This window comes from Petaurus breviceps, unplaced genomic scaffold (genome assembly GCF_028583685.1).
Source record: "Petaurus breviceps papuanus isolate PSGF00001 unplaced genomic scaffold, PetGlider_PUasm1.0 90977, whole genome shotgun sequence".
NCBI classification, from domain to species: Eukaryota; Metazoa; Chordata; class Mammalia; order Diprotodontia; family Petauridae; genus Petaurus; species Petaurus breviceps.
Genome location: NW_027187391.1, coordinates 48,523,435 through 48,546,360, shown reverse-complemented (window position 1 = coordinate 48,546,360; position 22,926 = coordinate 48,523,435). Strand labels below are relative to the sequence as shown.

General features: G+C 37.2%; 1 protein-coding gene across 1 annotated transcript in view; it reads right to left on the bottom strand.

Moving 5' to 3' along the window:
* The window catches only part of POPDC1 (popeye domain cAMP effector 1), a 136,679-nt gene extending 113,995 nt beyond the window's left edge, over positions 1-22,684 (bottom strand). The window contains exon 1 of the mRNA XM_069077134.1: positions 22,407-22,684. The gene's annotated coding sequence lies outside the window, so the exon portion shown is untranslated. The remainder of the gene's footprint in view (positions 1-22,406) is intronic.
* Between the last annotated feature and the right edge of the window lie 242 nt (positions 22,685-22,926).

The window sequence follows — 22,926 nt, the reverse complement described above, 5'->3', positions numbered from 1 at the left end:
ACACAGATAGTAAGTGTTAAGTGTCTAAGGCCAGATCTGCCTTCCCTCCTCCAAAAAGACCCCAAAAAATTGTTATAAAAGAAAGCAAGGTCCCACATACATCAAAATAATCATAGCAACACTTTTTGTGGAGAAAAATAAAAAGTAGAAATAAGGTAGAATTGTGGCACATGAATATAAAGGAATATTATTGTACCATAAAAATAATGAATATGAGTAATTAAGAGAAATATGGGAAGAATGAATTAACAATAAAAGAAGCAGCAAAATATTATACACAATGAAAACATTTTTAAAAATTTGAATGTTATGTAATTATAATAACCAATTTGACCATGGAGAAGAGATGAGAAAGTACATGTCCCTCTTTTGTTGATGAAGGTGAAGATTATTGCTGTGAAATATAATATATGTGCTCAGATATATTTAATATATTGTTTTTTAAGGGGAGGCATTTTTGTTTTGTTTTGTTACCAGAGAAGTCTCGGATTACTAGAGAAGGGTTTGTGAAAGGACTGTAGAGTAAAAGCCACGAGGACCTCAGTGATCAGTTCTCTGTCTTGTAGCTACTATGGGATTATGAGATGTGGAATCTGTAGTACTTTCCTATTAGGAAGCTGGACTAATTTTAAACTAAAGAGTGATAGACTGTTAGATCTGGAAGAGCTGTTAGAGATCAGGCCCAAACTGACCACCTCTTCATACATTCCCTTCTTTTTACTCACATAGCCAACACCCTACTCCAGGTCCTTATCATTTCATACCTAGAGAGCAGTTCTCAAAGACCAATTTGGGAACCCCCATGGGTATCTGAAACCTATCAGGTAGTCCTAGAGACCCTTTTAGGTGGTTCATGAGATCAAAACTACTTTCATAAGAATAATAAGATGCTTTACTATCTAATAAAATATATATCTATAAATATAACCCACACAAACATAATTTTGGGGGGAAACTCAATAATTTTTTTAAGAGAGTAAACAGGTCCTAAGACAAAAAAAAAGTTTAAGAGCCAATGGCCTAGACTATTGCAATAATTTTTTGATTAGTCTCCTTCCTTTAAGGGCCTCTCCACTCGAATTCATCCTCCACACAACTGCAAATGTGATTTCAGGTCTGAACTACATTTTATTCAGGTATGTTACAAATCACCCACACATTCCCCTTTTACTCACCAAAATCAATTGCTCCTTACTACCTCTAGAGTCAAATATAAGTTCCTCTGTTTAGCATTTAAAACTCTTTACATCTAACCTTATAACATATTACACACCCATCCATGAACACTATGATCCAGCAAAACGATTTTGTTATTTGTTGTGTTGATCTGAAAGTTTAGTCAAAGGAGGCAAACAGTCTAGGTGATATACATTTATATTATTTATTCCCTTAAAGCTAGATGAAGCTAGCAAGGTAGCTGGTACAAGAAGCCAAAAGTTCTATCTAAGTTCTGACTTAGATAGATATAAGAATGACAAAATTTTTATAGGTTTTAGGACAATCCCAGGATGTCTGTGTCCCTTAAATTTATGGGCTCCATATGTTTTTAGAAAGGAAGTTTCTTAGTTGAATATGTTTGTATATACAAACTGATAAGATAATTGATGAAGTATTGTCAGTTGGAAATTGCGATCCCAGGATATCTGAGTTTTTCCCCCATATGGCATATGTCCCCAAGATAAAAGAAGCCCCACTATTCTGATTGCAGGCATCCTGTCACAAACAGGAAGAATACTCATTGTCAACCTTATCTGGTATTTTAAGTTACTGACACAGGAAAGGGCATTTTTAGAGCAAAGCAAAGTAGTCTGATTGATTAGTTCAGGTTTTGGCTCTTATTAAGGTCCAAAAATGATATTAAATGATTATTAGTTGTCATTCAATCATTTTAGTTGTATCTAACTCTTCATGACCCTGTTTTGTGTTTTCTTGGCAAAGATATTAGAGTGGTTTACCATTTCATTCTCCAGTTCGTTTTACAGATGAAGAACCGAGGCAAACAAGGTTAAGCAACTTGCCCAGGGTCACACAGCTATTAAGTGTCTGAGGCAGGATTTGAACTCAGGAAGATTAGACTTCTTGATTCCGTGCCTCAGGGTTCTATCCACTGTGCCACCTAGCTACCAAACTATATTTCTTGCTCTTCTTCAGTTTATTACTCTATTTCCTCTGTGCTATTTCTGTGTCTTCACACTAACCTATGCCTAGAATATTCTCTTTCCTTCCCTCTACTTCTTAGAATTCCTGGTTTCCTTCAAGACTCACCATAAGAGCTATCTTCTGCCTTAGGCTCTTGGTTCCCCAGATGTTAGTGCTTTCCATGTAACCAAGATTATTTTTTATCTGCTTTGTGTGTATGTATGTATATATATGTATATATCTTTTATGCACATATACATGTATATATGTGTATAGATAACATATATGTTGTCTCCTTGATTAGAATGTAAGCCCCTTGTGACCAGGGACCATATTTGTCTTTATATTTCCAGGCACAGTGCCTGGTTCATCATATGCATTTAATAATATTTATGAATCGATTAATTTTATAGAAGAAACTGAAACCCAGAAAGATGAAATAACATATCCAAATAACAGATGATATATAAATAGTTGAGTGAGATTTAAACTATGAATCCAGTGTCCTTTCTCCTATATTAACTCTTGTCTGGTCAAGTGATTAGCATCATAAAGAGGGAAGAGGGTTCTCAATGCTGTGCGCTTGACTCCTGTGGTGTCCCTTAAAATCATGCCATTTTTCCAATACTACTGCCATCACTGGAATTTAGGCCTTCAGTGCTGGATGAGGACAACAATCCTTTCCATTTCCCCAACATCCAGCCTCTTCTGAATCCAGTCCATCATATTTGCAAATCAATCTTCCTAATGACTGAAAAATATGATCCTAGAGATATAAGTTGAAAAGAAACAAGTGAGACGTAAGCATAGTACTGGTCTTCTGTCAGTAAGTTAACAAACATATTAAAATAATACCATGGGAAAGGGCATTGTGCTACTTGCTATAATTTGTTTTTTTCCTTAATAATCATATTATTGAACTTCTCAAAAAACGAACAAATGGTCCCTGGTACTTCCTGAATAAAATTCAGTATGCTCTCTCTGCCATTTAAATCTTTACAATTAAGCTCCAATTTACCCTGTGCTCGAGCACACTCGCTGTCCCTAAACTGCCCTTTCACTTTCTGGCATCTGGGTCCTTGCCTACTTCATTTGCTTTTGCCAGGAGTACCCTTCCCTACTTCCCTCCATTTCCTGCAGTTGAAATTATGCCCACCTCATTCAGGATAGCTTCTTATAACGATTGTCCCAGACTCCCAGCAGTGAAATTTTTTTGGTATTTTAATCGTGTTGTTTTCAGCTGCATCTGATTCTTTGTGACCCTATTTGGGGTTTTCTTGGCAAAGACACTGGAGTGTTTGCTACCAAGAAAACAGTTTGCAGCTGATTTACAGATGAGGAAACTAAGGCAGAGTTGACCGACTTGCCCAGGGTCATACAAGTAGTTAAGTGTCTGAAACCAGGTTTGAATTGAGGAAGATGAATCTTTTTGACTCCAGGCCTGGCACTCTATCTACTGCACCATTTTAATTGTATCTCATGTATATTCATATTCTTCATTGTATTATAATTATTTATCATATAGATCTAATTCTCTACCCCAACCCCCAACAAAATTGCAATCTCCTTTAATACAGGGACCACCCTAATTTTGAAAAAATCTTTTTGTCCTACAGAGAGTCCTAGAACATGATAAGAATGTGATAATGAACATTTGGTGAATTGAACAGAATCATATAATTCCCTGGGAAAGTCACAAAATTTTCTGCCTCAGTTTCCTCATTTGTAAAATGAGGATAATAACACATACTTCACAATATTGTGAGGCAAGGATTCAATGAAAAAAATATATGTAAAATGCTTTGCAAACTTTTAGAGAGCTACAAAAATATCAGCAATGATTATTATTACTCAATAAATTGGATAAACACTTATTTAGCACTACTTGTACTATGTTGGGTATCAGGGGAGATGCAAATCTAGAAATAGTCTTTGTCCTCATGGAATTCACAAGCTGTTCTCCACAGTTTTCTTAGGTTAAATGTGGCATGAGATAAGGACATTAGAATCCTGAGAAGACTTTTCTACAGTCAGTTCTTTACTTAAAAGCATGCTATTTGTTCTTCAACATAGATTCATTGAAATACCTACTATGTACAAGGTACAATGTTAGGATATGAGGATACATGAAGTAAAAATGGCAGCCAATCAAGGAGCTTGTGCTCTAGTCTTAGGAAGCTAGAACATGTTAAATGCCCCGAATCAGTATAAAGATTTCCTAAACCAAGTAAGAGAGTGTGGCCTCTGCCTTCCATCACAAGAGTTGGCATCAAAAACTGATTTATATGGTGCACTAATTTGCCATATTATAATCTGGCTATTTGGAGCATATCATCTGAAAAAATATGATCCTAGAGATATAAGTTGAAAAGAAACAAGTGAGACGTAAGCATAGTACTGGTCTTCTGTCAGTAAGTTAACAAACATATTAAAATAATACCATGGGAAAGGGCATTGTGCTACTTGCTATAATTTGTTTTTTTCCTTAACAATAATAATGAAGAGGATGATAATTCACAATTTTACAGTGCTTTCAGGGTCTAAAAATCTCTTGCTTTGAAATAGCCTTCCAAGATAATGCTAGTACTATTAGTCCCATTTTCCAGATGGGAAAATTGAGACTTAGAGAAAGTCAGGAGCTTTTCCCAAACATTCCTGGAAGGTGACTTCTACATGGGGACAACTATAAGAACTGTGAGTCAGTGGTTCTGAGTAGCCAGCCAGCCAGCCAGCCAGTCATCCATCCATCCATCCCATTTCAATGAGGTAGATGAACTAGTAAGATAGATTATTAACAACAATGTACAGACTACTTACATGCTCAGGATAAATTCATAAAATTAGAAGAAGATAGTTCTAGGATGTCAATCCAACAAATATTGACTCAATAGGCTTGATCCTTAAGAAAATTCTTGGCTAATCAAACAATTTTTTATTTATTAAATATTTATTAAGTACCTACTACAAGCTTCCCAAAATGTGTCACGTCCAGTACAGATTTCTTCAAAAATCTCATCTCAATTTCATTTTTAAAGTGTCATTTCTATTTCCAATGACCAAGGACTCAGTCAGATATTGCAGTCCAAATATGGTAGTTCCACTAATTTCTATTAACATAGAAACACGGTCAGGTCTATTCCACAGGCTTAATTTACTGTCTCTTAATTTCATCTCTAAATGCTCATAAGATGATCTACCTTAATGAATTCATTTTTCCTCCTTCATAGGTCTTTGCTATTCTGTGAGGATATATTGTCCATAAACTTCCACAATCGTCACCTACAAAGTTTTGTATGTATGTACTTAATCTAAACCCTTGGCTGCCAAGTTTCTCTATTTGGCATAGAGTTAAAGATTTCACCAGCTAAAATGGATTTTGGGTTCCTTTTGTCTCCTTTTTATGATTAATACTTAAAATTATTAAAAATCCAAAAGGAAATGGTCATAGAGGTAATTGTATCCCTTTCAACATCAATAGCTTATTTTGATAGGTCAAGTTCAAACTATTAAAATTGTCCATGATGTCCATACCTTTATCCTTTGTTTAGTTTGACATAGATTTTGATTCTTTGATTGCACACTGATAGTTGACTTAGAAATGCCTTCCATGTTGGTAGCTAGCTATTTCCTGTCTCCTAACATATAGCCAGTTTTATAATTGGCAATGTTCCAATGTCTAAAGCCTTCTTTCTCATTGAAGTATGAGGCTTTTGAATAGCCAAACAAACAAAAACAAAAACGAAAATGAACCTCTGACCTCAATTTAATTAAATAACCAATTAACACCTATTATAGATAAGACTCTGGTGCCAGCACTCTTATCTACTTTACCATACTGCTTCTCCAGGTCCAATCCCTGTCACTATCCTATATCCAAAGCCTTATGTTAGGTACCAGGTTACAAAGCCAAGATACTCTTTTAGTCATTATTAGTTGCATCATTAGAGCAGGGGGAAGCTAGATGGTGAAGTGGATAGAGTGCTAGGCCTGGAGTCAGAAAGACCTGAATCCAAATCCAGCCTGGGACACTTACTAGTTGTGTTAAGGGCGAGTCATTTGCTTCTATTTGCCTCAGTTTCCTCAGCTGTAAAGTGGGGGGGTGATAATAGCACCTATGTCCCAAGGCTGTTGGTAAGGATCAATAAATTTCAAGTATCAATATATAATATTGATATACAATATATAATATAAAAAATAAATAAGGATCAAAAAATAAATGAAATAATTTTTGGCGCCATGTAAATGTTTATTTCATCCCTTCCCTCCCTCCCAAGGGTATGTTTAAGTGGAAAACACTTAATGTGTTTTCAGATAGACCGATGTGTTCAGATGGGTATGCATTTGCCTTTCTAATCATGATCTATTTGGAATACAAATACCTCATACTGTAGTTGTGGCTATTTACCTTCTCTGAAATTCAAGTCAAGTCAACTCAACAAAAATCTATTATGTGCCTAACATAATATTTCAGATACGAAGAAAAGCAACAAACACACAAACAAAAAATAGTCCCTGCTCTGGAGAAGCTCATTGTTTAACGGGAAAGAAAACATGCAAACAGCTATGTACAAACAACATACAGAAAATCTCAGAGGGAAAAGAAAAGCAACAAACATACAAACAAAAAATAGTCCCTGCTCTGGAGAAGCTCATTGTTTAACGGGAAAGAAAACATGCAAACAGCTATGTACAAACAACATACAGAAAATCTCAGAGGGAAAACAATAAGGTAAAGGGAGGATTAGAAAAAGCTTTTTTTTTTATAGAAAGTGGCACTTTAGCTGAGACTTGAAAGAAGTCTGAGAAAGATGTAGATAAGGAAGGAGTAAGTTCCAGGCATGGGCAAGGGAGAGGATGCAGAAAGCCTCTGTGGAAAACTTTTCCCAAGTGCCAATTCATACCTGAATTATATTTAAGATAACATCAATTCCATAAAATCAATGGAATACAAAGCAAGATAGGCCAAGATGGCTACCAGCCATGCTGCGGTATTAAAAGGAAAGGCTCCCCTGGTCCAATAAATGAATAAATGATGGAATGATGACCCATAAAGTGAATCCAAAAGACCTGTTAGGATGCCTTTGCAGTTCCCATGTCACAGGAAACTAGAGAAGCATCCAAACATTTCCTTTGGTTGGGGGAAGAAGGGAGGCATAGCGGGTATATTATCCAACTGATAGGGAAAGCAGTGGAAGCCCATACGTCTATTGTGTAGATAGTAACAAGGCATTCTGTACAGGATCCAGCCTTCAGATATTATTGCACGAAGACAAGTGGTTAGCAAACCAAAAGAACTTTTTTCAGTTGAATTTCTACACTTTTTGTATTACTGGGAACAAAGTAGATGCTCTTCTCTTAGGACATGACTAAACAGGTTGTTTTACATGAATGTAATGGAATATTAGTGTACCATGTGAAATGACCCATAAAATAAATACAGAGAAACATGGGAAGTCTACTATGAACTGATGCAAAAAGGAGTAAGCAGAATCATAAAAAGAATATACACAATGGCTACAACAATATAAATGGAAAGAAAAATAGCAACAAAATAATGAAAAATTAATGCAGTGCAATTATAATGACCAAATTTGGCACCAAAGAAGGGACATGGTAAAGCACTTCCCTCCTTCTATAGATATCAGACTTCTTAGGTGCATTGTTGAATTTTGCTGAACTTTTCCCCTATCTTTTTGATTCTTTGTTATAAGGGTAGAAAAGGAGAAAAAGAACTAGGCTGGGAAATGTGGGTGGTATAAAAACAAAGAGAGCAATAAAAATTACCTTTAAAAAAATCAAATGCCTTGTACTAGTACTGGATTTATATACTAGGACCTTGTCTTCTTATAAGACAGAATTCCCAACTTATAGTATTGATTTAGTTGGAATCAATGACTCTAGACAGCACGTATTGAGTTAATTTTTGGTTGCTGGGCAATCCAAAAGAATATAATTATACCAATATTTTACTCATTAAATTAGTATCAGTTTATGCTCCAGATGTCAAATTATCGCATCTCTCGATTGGTTTCCTCTTCTTTTCCCAGATTGTAGTTAAACTAGAATCTATAAGCCCTCACTATTCCTGGTCCCATCTATCCTGCTTCTTTGGATTGTGACCACAGGCAAGTTGATTAGCCCTTCTGAACCTCAGTTTCCAAATTTGTAAATTGTATGTAATAATTATCTCCCTTCCTGTCTCACAGGTTTGTTGTGAGGATCAAATATGATGTTCACTAAAATGCCTTGAAAGGAGCAAAGCACTATATAAAATATAAGGTATCATTATTCCAAGTTAATAATTTTAATGTTAACAATTAATGTCCACATGGTAACATGCTCCAAATCCCTAATAACTTAGAGCAATGTAAATTAAAATAACTGTGAGGTTTTATTTTACAACCTGAAAATTGGCAAAAATATAAATAATCAATGTTGGAGGGGATGTGGGAAAACAGGTTCACTATAAAACTGCTGTTGGAATTGTGAATTGGTCCGAGCTTTGTAAAATTCAATTTGGAATTATGCAAGAAAAATTACTTGATACAGTGTTCCACTAATGGGGGAAAAAGAAAGAAGTAAAGGAAGAAGGAAGGAAGGAAGGAAGGAAGGAAGGAAGGAAGGAAGGAAGGAAGGAAGGAAGGAAGGAAGGAAGGAAGGAAGGAAGGAAGGAAGGACTTAATATGTATAGTAATATTCATTGCATCAGTCTTTGTGGTAGCAAGGAATTGTAAACAAAATGGGTGTCCATATATTAGGAATTGAATGAAAAAAACTCATGTAAAGCTAATGAAATCTTATTGTGCAGTAAGAAATGATTAATATAGGGAATTCAGAGAAACATGGGAAGCTTTGTATGAAACAAGCAGAGTCAAAAAGAACATATATGTGAGTTACAAAGGAAATGAAAAGATTATTGAATGAGGTCAGACTTAAAGTTAATGAAAAACTGATAATGGGCCCAGAAAAGGACTAATGAAGCATACTGTCTTGTCTCTCCTGGCAGAGATATTGGAGATAACGTGGTATGGTAAGAGCACAGCCTCTGGAGATCTTCTCAAGTTGGAAGTCCTGGGCAAGTCATTTTACTTTTCTGGGCCTCAGTTTCCTCATCTACAAAATGACAGGTTTAGATCTGAATCCATGATCTTGTGAACTGCAATTGCAGAATGTTATATGCATTTTTTTTAACAAGATCACAAAATTAGGTGTTTTTGCCTGGTGGTACAAGGGAAGGTTCATGAGGTAGTGGACTAGGATGATGTGATATAATACTTCCAGAAACAAATATGATGTTAAGACAAAAGGCATTAACAGCATTTTTAAAAATAGTTATTGGCCACCAATATATGTGTCAATGGACTTAGTCATCTATATGCAACTCTTGTTTCAGAACACTCATCTTCCTATAGAGGTTATAGTATTATTAAGAACCGAAGGGAATATTGTACAAAAAGTAATACTGACACTAGGTTTGTAAAAACTGTCAAAGTGATGGCTTAGGAAAAGCTGAAGATACTGGGTTTGGGTTTTTTTTTTTTGTCATGGCAGAAAAGAAAGAGATAAAGAGGTTTTAGAGGCCTTTCTTCTTGACGGAACCAATTTAATTTTTAGGATGTGAAAAGGAGGAAGAAAATTCTTTTGAAAAAAATTGCTTGTTATCCTATGTTCTTAGAAGTGAAGTCATATGCTAGAGGTAGCTAGGTAGCAGTAGTCCTGGGGCCATGAAGACCTGAGTTCCAAACCATCCTCAGACACTTACTAGCTATGTGACACTGGGCAAGTCATTTAAATTCTGTTTGCCTGGGTTTTCCCAACTGTAGAATGGGGATAATAATAGCCTCTACTTCCCAGGGTTCTTAGAAGGATCAAATGAGATAATATTTGTTAGGCACTTAGCACAGTGCCTGGTACATAGTAAGAGCTTAATAAATACTTGTTTCCTTCCTTCCTGCTGTTAAATTAAAGGTTGAAGTGATCCTGGTTGTTGTGATCATTCTCAGAACTAAAATATTGTAAATAATTATTTACAATTTTATACTGATTTCCTTGATAAATTATATGTTCAACAAATTTAGCATTTATTTATTCTTAGAGATCAAAGGATTTAATATGTAGAGAAATATAAATAATTACTATTGGGAAAGGAGGTTTCTTTAGCTTGTTAATATCTAATCAACTGGTAGGGGCTCTGAATCTAGTTGATTGAGAGGTATTAAAACTTAATTATTAAAAAAATATCCAAACATACTCTTGCATTTTCCTAGAGATTGGAATGATTAGATATCACTGAGAATTAATTAGATGAATTAATTAATAAAATCAAATATGAGAATGAGTCAACTGCTATGCTTAAGGAAGACATCATAATCCTTATTAAATACACGACATATAAAAGACAGTCCTTATCACCAGGGAATTTACAATGTACACAATGCACAAATATAAGTGAACAATAAGGATCTCTCCTTCTTTTAAGATTCCCACCTATCTCTTCCCTTTCAATAGCTGCAAGTGCCAATAGAAATCTGGTCCAACATCATCAATTTACAGATGAAGGAACTGAAGCTCAGAGAGGAAATGGCTCACTGAAGTTCACACATCTATTAAGTGTCAAGGCCAGAATTTACATCAAGGTCTTCTGATCCCATATCTTTTCACTTTTGACACCACCCTGCCTTTCCTTTTCCATTTAGCCAAAGAAAATTGGTTCTGTTTCTGGTGTTTTATTGTGTTGTCTGCTTTATGTTTGTATTTGCAAATGGACTTGAGGTGCATAAAGTAGCATCAGGGCCAATAGAAATGTTAAGATACATTTCTACCTATTTCATTTCTCATTATGAAAGATTTTATTATATACTGGGCTCATACAGAAATGAACACTGTAATTTATGCACTGGGTTTTGTAAAAATCATCAGTGGTGATAACTTTTTGTCCTGTTTCCTCTCTCACTAAGATAGGATTTTATCCTATACTGAAGTTATACAGAATAAATGGATACCATCTTAATTCTTCTCTGTGGCTTCTAAAATCACCAATAATGCATATTAAGAACCATGGGAGGAAAATTCCCTTATATATCAAATAGAAACAAAATCATAGACCATAGATATAAAACAGGAAAGGATTAGAGAAGTCATGTTGCTCAACAACCTCATTTTACAGATGAGGAAACTGAGGCCTTGAAAATTTAAATGATTTGTCCAAGTGACAGAGACAGAATTCAAACTCATAACCTGTGACTCCAACTTCAAGACTTTCTCTACCATATCATACTGCCTCCACTAATAATAAAAATAATTACTCCTACAGCAATTTAGTATCTCAACTTAAAAAACTGTAAATATATAAATATACATATATCAATAAATATATAATAAATATAAAAATATATTAAATAAATATAAAAATATAATGTAGGCATTTAGAAATTATCTCATCTAACACATTTCTGTTGGTTTCATTTACCTCCCATTCAAAAATAGCAATCATAATATATTAATGTGATTATGTCAGTAGCTGACATTTATATGCTATATTGAGGTTTACAAAGTATTTTACCCAAATTATCTCATTTGAAGTTCACAACAACTCTATAAAGCAGACAGTAAAATTATTATAATTTTTGTCTTTATAGATGATGAAACTGAGTCTCAGAGTGGGTGACATTTAGGTGGGGGCAGCAAGATGACACAGTGGACAGAGTGCCAGACCTGAAGTCAGGAAGACTCATCTTCCTGAGTGCAAATCTGACTTCAGATACTTATTAGCTGTGTGACCTTGGGCAAGTCATTTAACCCTGCTTGCTTCAGTTTCCTCATCTGTAAAATGAGCTGGAGAAGAAAATGGCAAACAACTCCTGCATCTTTGCCAAGAAAACATCTAAATGGGGTCACAGAGAGTCAGATGGGGCTGAAACAACTGAACAACAACAAAGAATCCAGGTTGGTGTTTGAACTCGGGTCTTCTGACTCCTGCTGTATTGAATGAATGCTAAATAGTCGTGTAAATTTGTATTTTTTTTCCTTTTTAAATTCATGTCAAAAATAGTGACAGGAGGAATGTGGAGAGAGGGACGCTTGGCAGAGTTAGATTTCTAAACAGAACTTAAAGGTTGTTTTCTTGTATATTTTCTTGCCTCCAACTACTTTCCTTTTGTTCCTCAGCTTTTTTGCAATCTGAATACTACTCCCTTCAAAATTATCAATTGAGAGAAAAAACTATTAAATAACAAATTATTGGGAGATCTTGGACCTTTCCCCCAAGTTTTCCCCACCTAGACTATCATATCTAGCTGGAGTTGTTACCCCACCCAACTAGAAAACCCTAGAAAGAATTTAATCGAAGGTGAATTCTGGCCCATGGTGTTCCACTCTAGCAGATTTGGGCAGTGGGATAGATCCTTTGTCTAGATAGCCCAAGGCTGGGGGTGATTTGGAAGTAGATGACCTAATCAAAGTCACATCCCCCAGCTTCTCTTTAGAATAGGTTCACCTCTCAGGATACTCATTCTTCTCATTAATAGTTAACCAGAATTGATGGCCATCCTCAGGAACATCCAGTTTTCCAAGGGCGTATCAGAATTGATTGGGTTCCATGAGGGGTCTTTGGCATTCAAGAATGTCACTGACCCCTTTTATTAATTATCATCTAGCAGGATTAATAAAATGATTAATTACCCAGAAATTATGTCTCTTGAACTTTCTGTATGTCACACAATGATCTCTTAATTGGCAAAGCTGATGGCCTTTTCTCAGTCTTTATCATTCTCAATCTCTTTGATATATTTGACACTATTAATCACTTGCTAATCCCAGATATTCTCTACTCTCTGAGCTTTCAAGACATTGTTCTCTCCTCATTCTTTTTTCTACCTGTCTGATCACTCTTCCTTTGTTTCCTTTGCTGGTCACTAACGTGATGTTCCTCGTCATGAGCATTCTCCAGTGTTTAGTAGTAGGCCCTCTTTTCTTCTTTCTCTACACCAGGCCTGCATAACATACAGCCTGTGGGCAGCTTGTGGCCAGTCAAAGGATTTGGGGTGACTCACCTCTGTTTGTCACATGATCTACAGCAACCAATCATCCTCAATCTGTCTCTAGTTACCTTTACTTGGAAAATGGTCTGCTAAAAACCTATTTATGCACCCACTAAGAAGTTTAGCCTATTTTAATTTTGACCCCTACTTACTGCCAAGTTGTGCAGGTCTACTCTACACTGTCTCTTGATAACCTCATCAACTTCCATGGGTTATGGAAGTTCCATCAGCTTATTCTGAAGACTCACAGATCTGTCTGTCTGTCTGTCAGTCTGTCAATCTGTCAGTCAGTCTGTCTATCTATGTAAATATAGATAGATTGAAATAGATATATGTATGTGTGTATGTGTATGTTTGTGTGTGTTTGTATATGTGAGTGTTTCACCCCAATCTTCCTCTTATGTTTGTGACAATACCAGAGTACTCTCTCTCTCTCTCTTTTTTTCTCATTAAACATCTTATGGAAGTGACTTTCAGGCCTTGGAAGTCACACCAGTGAAGCCAAAGATCTAGAAAGTCCGACCAACTTAGAAAGACTTCAGATAAAACCTGACTTAATGGAAAGAGTAGTGGATTTGAAGTCAGACATCTTGGGTTCAATTCTTGACTCTTTTGCTTTTTAGTTATGTGACTTTGGGCAAAGAATTTCACTTTTGCAAGCCTCAGTACCTTCATCTGTAAAATGGAGATAAAAATACTTGCCTTACCAGCCTCATTGGCTTGTTGCTTTGTAAACCTCAAAATGCAAGAGAAATATGAATTGTAATGTGAGAATGTCTTGGTGATGGTCTATACCATATAGCTGTCAACCAAAAACCAGCTTAGGTAAACCAGGAGAGAATCATCACCAGAAAGCTGACCATTTTTTAGGCACAGAAACTCATAAAGACCATTCTGAAAGGAGAGGGTTCCTGATCTGTGTCCTAGAAGGAATAACCACACCAATTAAATAAGAGATTTTTCAGATCACTGAAATAAATAGTGCATACACATGCACACACATACACAAACCTGACATGCACACATACTTTGCAGCAATTCTGAAGAGGAAGCAATATAATACTGAACAATGAAAATGTGTCCAGCTCCCAAAAGGGCCACAATGACCTAAGTGACTTCAAAAACATTATTTTAACAAAACACTTTACACTCTACCTTTGCCTCTATTCCTCACAAAAACACAGCAAGGTAAAAAGTGTCAGTATGATTATCCCCACTTTGCAGATAAGGAAACTGAGGCTCAGAGAGATTTATGGGTTTTCTCAACATAATAGAGTAAGAGTTTGAAAGCCAGGGGCAAGTAGGTGGCTCAGTGAATAGCGCTCTGGCACTGGAGTCAGGAGGACCTGAGTTCAAAGCCAGCCTTGGATATTTAATACTTACTAGCCTAGCCATGTGACCTTGGGTAAGTCACTTAACCCCAATTGCCCTGCCTTCTCCTCTTCAAAAAGAAAAAAAAAGAGTTTGAAAGCCAGAAAGAACAAAACAGTGGAAGTCCATTGGATTTATGGTCAGATAACTTGGGTTTGATTTCTGACTTTTCCACTTGCTACCAGCCTCATTCCCTTCCAGCTTTAAATCTATATCCTTCAATCATTTGACTTTAGAGATCATTCAAATATAACATACATTTGTCAATGTCCACTGATCCTACCCTTTGCTATAGGTGGTACCAATGCACCCAAGATTCACTATTTGATTTCCAACTAGTTCATTTCTGGCATCCTTCTTGCAATTTGGTCTAGTGAAAAAGAGTACTAGATTTAGATTTAGACAATCTGAATTCAAGTCCCAGCTCTGACAACAACAATAATAATACCTAAAATTTATGTAGCTCTTTGAGGTTTTCCAAAGCACTTTACACATATTATCACATTTAATCATATGTGGTAAGTGCTCTTTTTATCTCTTTTTTTTTAAGGGGAAGAAACTGAGGCTGAAAAAGAAGATAAATGACTTTCCCAGAGTCACACAGTTAGAAAGTGTCTAATTCAAACTCAGGTCTCCCTGATTCTGATTCTCCCTGTGCTTTACCTGCTCAGAAGTGTCAAACTTGACTCCTGCAACTTAGCAGCAAAACTCCCCACAGCAACCAAGAATTTGCAGTTTCATGTGCAATCATCTTTTTAAAAATTCTGCTATACTAAGGAAATGCTTGCTTTATTTCATAAATTAAAAATAAAATAAAAAATGGAACTGGGAAATATTTAACAAAAAATATAACATAACCTTAATTTTTGTTTTTGTAAGTCAATATGCCTATAGGGATCCATTTGTATTTTAGTTCGACCCCATTGCAAGACACCATTTAACACACCTGGGTAACAAATTTCAAGTCTTAATTTCATCACATGTTAAAATGTCAATAATAATGCCCACTTTAGTTATCTCACAAGGTTGCCAGGAAGACCAAACACACTTAGTAAGTCAGAAAGCAATTCAGAAATGTGATCTATTGGGATGATTCAGTCCAACTCATTTGACAGACAAGGAAACAGATGCTAAGAGAGATGAGCTGTGTGGCTCAGTCACATAGCTAATGTATGACATAGCTGATGTTGAACTCCAGGTCTTCTGATAGACTCTCTCATGAATGAATACACTAACCACTGGAAATAGGAGAGTCTCTGTCATCATTGTGAAAAATGCTCTAAGTCTATGTTGGAGGCATTTCATTATGAGCACCATCTGAAGGATAACACTGCAGGTCATTAGCTTCAATTTCCTCCTCTGTAAAATAAGGGAGAGTCTATAGTTTCTTTTGTTTCTAGATTTACGATCCCACAAGGGAAAGTTTTCCAGAGAATCAGTCTGCAGGAAAACAACAGAAAGAACACTGGATTTAGAGTCAGACTTGGTTTGGTTTCTAGTCCTGGTTCAAATCTCCACCTCACCCCACTATGGCTATCTTGTGTGCGACCCTGAAAAAAATCACTTCATTATTCAGGGCCTTGACAGGGGAATGAACTAGATGGCCTCTAGGTCCCTTCCAGATATAAATCTCATAATAGTTAGCATTTAGATAATGCTTTTAAGATTTGCAAAGTGATTTACGAGTTTTCTCTCATTTTATCATCGTGACATCCATTGATGCTATCATTTTCATTTTCAGATGAAGAAACTGAGCTTGACAGAGATTAAGTGGCTTGCTCAGGACCATGCAGCTGCTAAGTATCTGAGGTAGGATTTGAACTCAGGTCTTCCTAACTCCAAGTTTCAGGCTCTATTCACTGTGTCACCTAGCTGATCTATGATCTTATGGGTTTAGTACCTGACTCAGAGTCTTCTTTTCCATCTCAACCCCTTTTTTGTGATTTTTGGAGGGGGGAAGGTAGGGCAATTGGGATTAAGTGCCTTGCCCAAGGTCACACTGCTAGTTTTTGTGTTTAGTGTCTGAGGCCAGATTTGAACTCAGGTCTACCTGACTCCAGGGTCAGTGCTCTATTCACTGCACCACCTAGTCACCCCATTGCAACCCTTTCTATCACAACAATATGCATTTCATCATTCCTTTGATTACATACATTTCATCTCTCTATCACCTTGTGCTTGCTTACCTCCATGATGCAGAACTCTGAAATTCCTTTCTCTCCTAGCATCCTATCCTTCCATTTCACTTTTCCTAAGCCTATTTTTAATCCTGACCACGACCTCTAAGCCCTCAGCTTGTTCTCCCAATCTAACATCCTTGCTCTGTCCTCACTTTCTTCCCTTCATAGTCTTGACTATATGGTTGACCAATTCAACTATGCACTATCAAATACCCTTGAATTACTTGCCCCCTTGTCCTACAGTTACACATGCCTAGCCAAACTCCAGCCCTGAGCTAACCCCACCATCCAAATTATCTGCTCCTACTCACAATTAACCAATAATAATCTCTTAAGTACTTAACTATGTTCCAGGGATTGTGTTAATCACAGGGTTATAAAGAAGCAGCAAAAATCATTTCTGTATATAATCTATGGAAACATATTCTAATTGGGGAAACAAAATACAAAATCAGTACACACAAAATAACTGCTGAGTAGATGGAAGGTGATTTTTGAGGGTATGATGCGAACAGCTACATAAACATGCTATTTTGGTACCCAACAGATTTATATGCTCTAATCTCAACTGCATCTTCATTATTATATGGCTATCGTATTAATTTTCCTCTTGGTCATTCTCTATCCACTCCAGACAGAAGCTTCTTCCAAACCTTCTTTTATCCTAGAACTCTTCTCCCTTTCAAAGTCAAACTCCTAGAAAAAGACATATCCAGGGGTGGCTAGGTGGCACAGTGAATAGAGCACCAGCCCTGGAGTCACGAGAACCTGAGTTCAAATCTGGCCTTCAAATCTGAGTTCAGACACTGAACACAAAAGCTAGCCATGTGACCTTGGGCAAGTCGCTTAACCCCAATTACCCTCCAAAAAAAAGCAAAAAAAAAATTCTGTTTGGGGTGGCTATGTGGCGCAGTGAGTAAGAGTGCCACCCCGGAGTCGGGAAGACCCAGGATCAGTTCTGGCCTCAGATACTTAACACCCACACAAAAAAACTGTCCGTGTAACCTTGGGCAAGTTAGTTAACGCCAATTGCTTTAAAAAAAAATAAAAAAGACATATCTGCTTCATTGCTTTGCTATCTGGATTTCCCCTTCTCAAACTCTTGTATTCTGGCTTCTGATCTCATTACTCTATTGACCTTGCTATCTGGCACAATCTCAACTGATGAATCTAGTTTCCTTCTTTGTCCTCATTTTACTTTACCTGTCTCTGCCTGTAACACTGTTAACCATCCCCTTCTCCTGGATACTCTTATTCCTTGACTCTGAGCCATTGCTCTCCTTTGGTTCCCCTTTTCCTTTTTTACAGTTGTTGTGAGGATCAAATGAAAATAAAGTGCTTTGCAAACATTTAAATGTTATATGTTATTGTTGTTGTTGTTGTTATTGTAAGCTGGTTGGCACAGTGATAGGGTGCTGGGTCTGATATCAGGAACACCAGAGTTAAAAAATGGTCTCAGATACTTGTCAGTTCTGTGACCCTAAGGAAGTCACTTAACCTCTTCCAGGGTTGTTGTGAAGATTAACCAAGCAATTGTTGTGAAGAGATAACCAAGCAATACCACTTCTAGGACTATACACCAAAGAGATCATAGAAGTGGGAGAAGGACCCGTATGTACAAAAATATTTATAGCAGCTCTTTTTGTGGTGGCAAAGAATTGGAAATCAAGGGGATGCCCATCAATTGGGCAATGGCTAAACAAGTTGTGGTATATGAATGTAATTGAATACTATTATGCTATAAAAATGAGGAGCAGATGGACTTCATGATAACCTGGAGAGACTTATATAAACTGATGTTGAGTGAGAGGAGCAGAATCAGGAAAACATTGCACACAATTACAGATACATAGTATCTGTGAAGACTAACTTTAATAGCCTGGGCTTATCTCAGAAATGCAAGGTTATAAGACAACTCCAAAAGACTCATGATGGAAAAAGATATCAACATCCAGAGAAAAGAACTACAGAGTCTGAATGCAGATTGAAGCAAACTACTTGCTCTCTCCCTTTTTGTTTTGTTTTGTTTCTTCTTTCTCATTGTTCACTCCATTGGTTATAATCCTTCTTTACAACCTGACTAATGTTTAACGTGAAGGTATTTGTAGAACCTGTATTGGATTGCATGCTGCCATGGGGGCAAGGGGAGAGGAGAAGGAGGAGGAGAAAATTTAAAACTCAAGGGCTTGTGGAACTGAATGTTGTAAACTAAAAGTAAATAAATAATTTTTTTTAAAAATAGAAAAAAGATTAAATGAGATAGTAATCATAAAGTGCTTAGTATTGTACCTGGCATACATATATAAATATTAGGTATTATTATCACCATATTATTTTATCTCTAACTACTCCTTAGTCTCCTTGTTTTCTTTTCCCTCAAAAAATCTTCAGTAGCTCCTTATTACTTCTAAAATACAAACTCTTTAGGCTAGTATGTGTTCCCTTCCAAAATCTGGCTCCTACCTCCCTTTCCAGACTTTTTGTCCTCATATACACTATATTTTATCCAAACTGGTACATTAGCTATTCCCTTAACTTGACATTCAAAAGCTTTTAATTTTTATAAGTAATAGGTATTTTAAGAGGATAAAACAAGAAGCTTTTAAATTCAAGGGTCCCTCAATTTACCCAAAAGAATGTGTTTTGATTAACAAATGAATAATTGTTTCAATGTATTTGGAATAAATCCATTACTGTAAATATGAAGTATTACCTCAAGCCTCTCTCCAAGTCTGAGGTGTATGAATAAATGTGGTTCTTTTTTTCTGAAGGGAGAAGGCAAGGCAATTGGGGTTAAGTGACTTGCTCAAGGTCACACAGCTAGTGTATCAAGTGTCTGAAGCCAGATTTGAACACAGGTCCTCCTGTCTCCAGGGTGGGTACTCTATTCACTGAGCCACCTAGTTGCCCCCCTTTTTCTTTTTCTTTTTTTATTTTATTTTAGACTCAAACACCAGAACACAAATCCAGAATAGAGAAAAGAAACAAAAACATATCACAAACTTAAATAAATGTAATTCTTTCTATGATTGTTGTTACTTACTATCCACAGATTGGGTAAATTAGATTTCATAAACACCTGGTTTTCATTCTAATATAATACTTCTCTCCCCCATACAAAAGTCTGCATTTTGCTCTCCCTTACCTGTATAAAAAGGTTATGCTATATATTCAGCCACATTAAATGCTGGGAAAATTAATGACCATATCCCCTTTAAGGCACGTTGAATTTGTCAATCATTCAAAATTTAGGCAAAGTCAAAAAGACCAAGGATTCTCCAGGTTTCAAACAGGATAGGTTTTATCCTGTTCCCATATTTACTCAGAAGGCAGACATATAGCCTTCTGTCTTCATCAAGTCACATCTGTTAACTCTATGAATAATTTAGTTGCACAACTTTATCTATCCTGTTTTTCACACTAGCAATGGATTTTATGCAATCTAAATGCTCAGCACGTAAGAGTATAGCTAGGAACTACTAGGCCTAAATCAGCAGCAGATTTGTCTAATAATAATGAAATTAAAGTTTTTTATAAAACACCTCTGTGACTTTTGTTTTGAAGCATTTTCCTGTTCATTTCTCAAAAAGAAATGGGGGAGGGGAAGGTGAGTGAGAAGAGATCTTAATTTTTTTTTCTTTACAAAGGTAATCAAAAACATATATCATGATCTCATTTGAAGGCTTGTTTGTTGCTGTATATGCCCATGACACTCACTGAAAGCTACAAAATCTAAACTCTGAAGCTTCCCTCTACTTTTTAAAGGATTGGTCTTAGAAATTTTGCAAAGACTACCTTCAAATTTAGTATCACACCATCATCATGGGTAGTGTTCCCATTGCCTTGCTCGTAGGTGAGAACTGTTTCATAAAGAGGTCTTGCCTTCATCTTCAGTCTTCTGAGGCCTCCTTTCTGACCAAGTAGCACTAAAAGATGTGCCAACCTTATTAGTCAGTTCTGTGGTACAAAGTCTGGATTCCAGTTTCTGGTGACACATTTTTAAATTTAACAACATAGAATGTCACCATTTAGAAGTTTAGTTTGTTCTATGATTCAGATATTACAAGAGATTTGTATAATTAAAGAAATCCAACTGCTTACCAAATGTCTGAGGGCTTAAATGCATACAGTTTTAAAGAGCAGGTAATGTCTTATATTAAGCTGGATTTCAGAAAATATCGTCTTGAAGTTACTCTAATGTTATGGAATGCTAGAACCAGAAGGAATCTTAGGGATCATTCAGTCCAATGCTTTCATTTTATAGGTCAGGAAACAGAAACCCATACACATGATTTGATCAATATTGTTTATGTTCTCAACTGAGCATTCTTGTTTAGTTCTTTATTTATTATAATAAAGAACAATTTTCAATTACAATACTATAACATTTTATGCAAATGTCCTGGGACCTAAAAAATATGAAAAAATATATATAACTTTTGCTTACCCTCTGAAATTTTAAAATACTTAAAATATAATGGTTAATATTTTTTTTTAATCACCAAATGTGTCTGTTTGGTGGAAAGGTTTTGAATTTGTTTCCAAAGTTGGTGAGTTCCTCTTTGCTGAAAATAATTCTCACCAAATGTATATTATTAATTTTCTGTTTGTGTTTTCAGTCAATACAGGGACCAAGAATCATTAGAGTTGAATGGAACCTTAAAAGTCATTTAGTTCGGTCCTGTTATATTTTACAAAATGAGGAAACAAAAGTAGAGAAGAGAAATTACTTGACCAGGGTCCCACCAAGGATTCCTGTCTTGAATATTAGAGATCCTTTGACCTGTTTACAAGAGAAAAAGAAGGAAAGAAAGAAAGAAGTGAGAGAGGGAGGGAGGAAGAAAAGGAAGGAAGGAAGTCATAAAATGAAGGAAGGAAAAAGGAAAGGAAGGAAGAAGCAAGGAAAGAAGAAAAGAAGGAAGGATGAGAGGGAAGGAGGAAGGAAGGAAACTCCTGGTGGAGCGACAGTAACCTCCTTCTTCAAATGCCTTCAAAGCCTGCCTTTACATTTCAAAGTCCTTACATAGAACATGAATGAGAAACATTAAGAATCACGTTTCTTTTTTTTTTCTTCCACAACCAGACTTGTCCATAGGACCAGTGAGAGAGGATGGAGATGCATAGCTAGATGTGGCAGTTCTCCCAAATCGGTGTACAAGGTGAACCAATCCTGTTCCCTCTAGGGTCCAGTGCAGGAAACTGACAGCAGCTAAAAACACAGATGCCTATGAGAATCTACGAGGGTTCCTTTCCCTGAACAAGATTCCCTCCCCAGCTCTCTTAAGGGGGCCCTGAGGACAGAATACTCAGGATTGACAGACAAAAAGGAATGAGGATCAAGGCAACAGAGAAAGTAGTGTTGGAGGACTGGGGTAAGAAAAAGGGCAAAACGTGGGAAGGGGCTGAGGAAGGGGACGGGAATTTGGGGAGCAAGCCAAGAAAATGACAGTACGAGTAACCGACCTGGGGCAAGAGAGGAGGCAGATGAGTAGCAGCAGAGAACAGACAGGAAGAGGCAGAGATGGGGGCTGGAGAGCTCCGGGAAAGTTGCTCCGAAGCCCTGGGTGCCTCCAACTTTCGCTTCCATTTTTAGAGCCGCGAGGTGCCAGGCTGTAAGTCGACACCCGAGCAGGAGGAGGTTGCAGAGCCAACAGCTCCTCTCCCAACTCCTTCTTACCTTTTTCTTTCGCTCGGCACAAGCTCCAGGGTTGCATGACAAAAGTTTCTGGTCCTAACCGGACTCTGCCTGGGAGGCTGAGAGCCTGGGAGGCTGGAGCTGACCCGACTGCTCCGGCTCCCGTTCTTATTCAGGGTGGGTGCCAACAGACCCGGCCCCGAGGGTCAGCTCCGCGCCCCTGAGCTCAGCCCCCGGCTCCAGGCGGGCCCCGCGCCTGGCCGCGGCAGCTTGGACTAAAATAGGCAGGGCAGCGGGGAGGAGGCGGCGGTGCCCGGGCATCGGCTGCCACGGCGCACGCGCCCCCCAGATGCGGCTGCAGCTGTAGCTGCAGCAGCGCTTGGCAGGCGGAGACACTGAGACCAGCTGCGGTGGGGTAGGAGCAGCTGGATCCACATCTGGGAGGAACCTTCCGGGCTACAGCTAAGAAAGTGACGAGAAATACCCGGTTGGGTAGCAGCAGGCGCTGGGGAGAGGAACTAGACAACTGTTTGAAAACTTTGATAAACTCCAGTTACTCTAC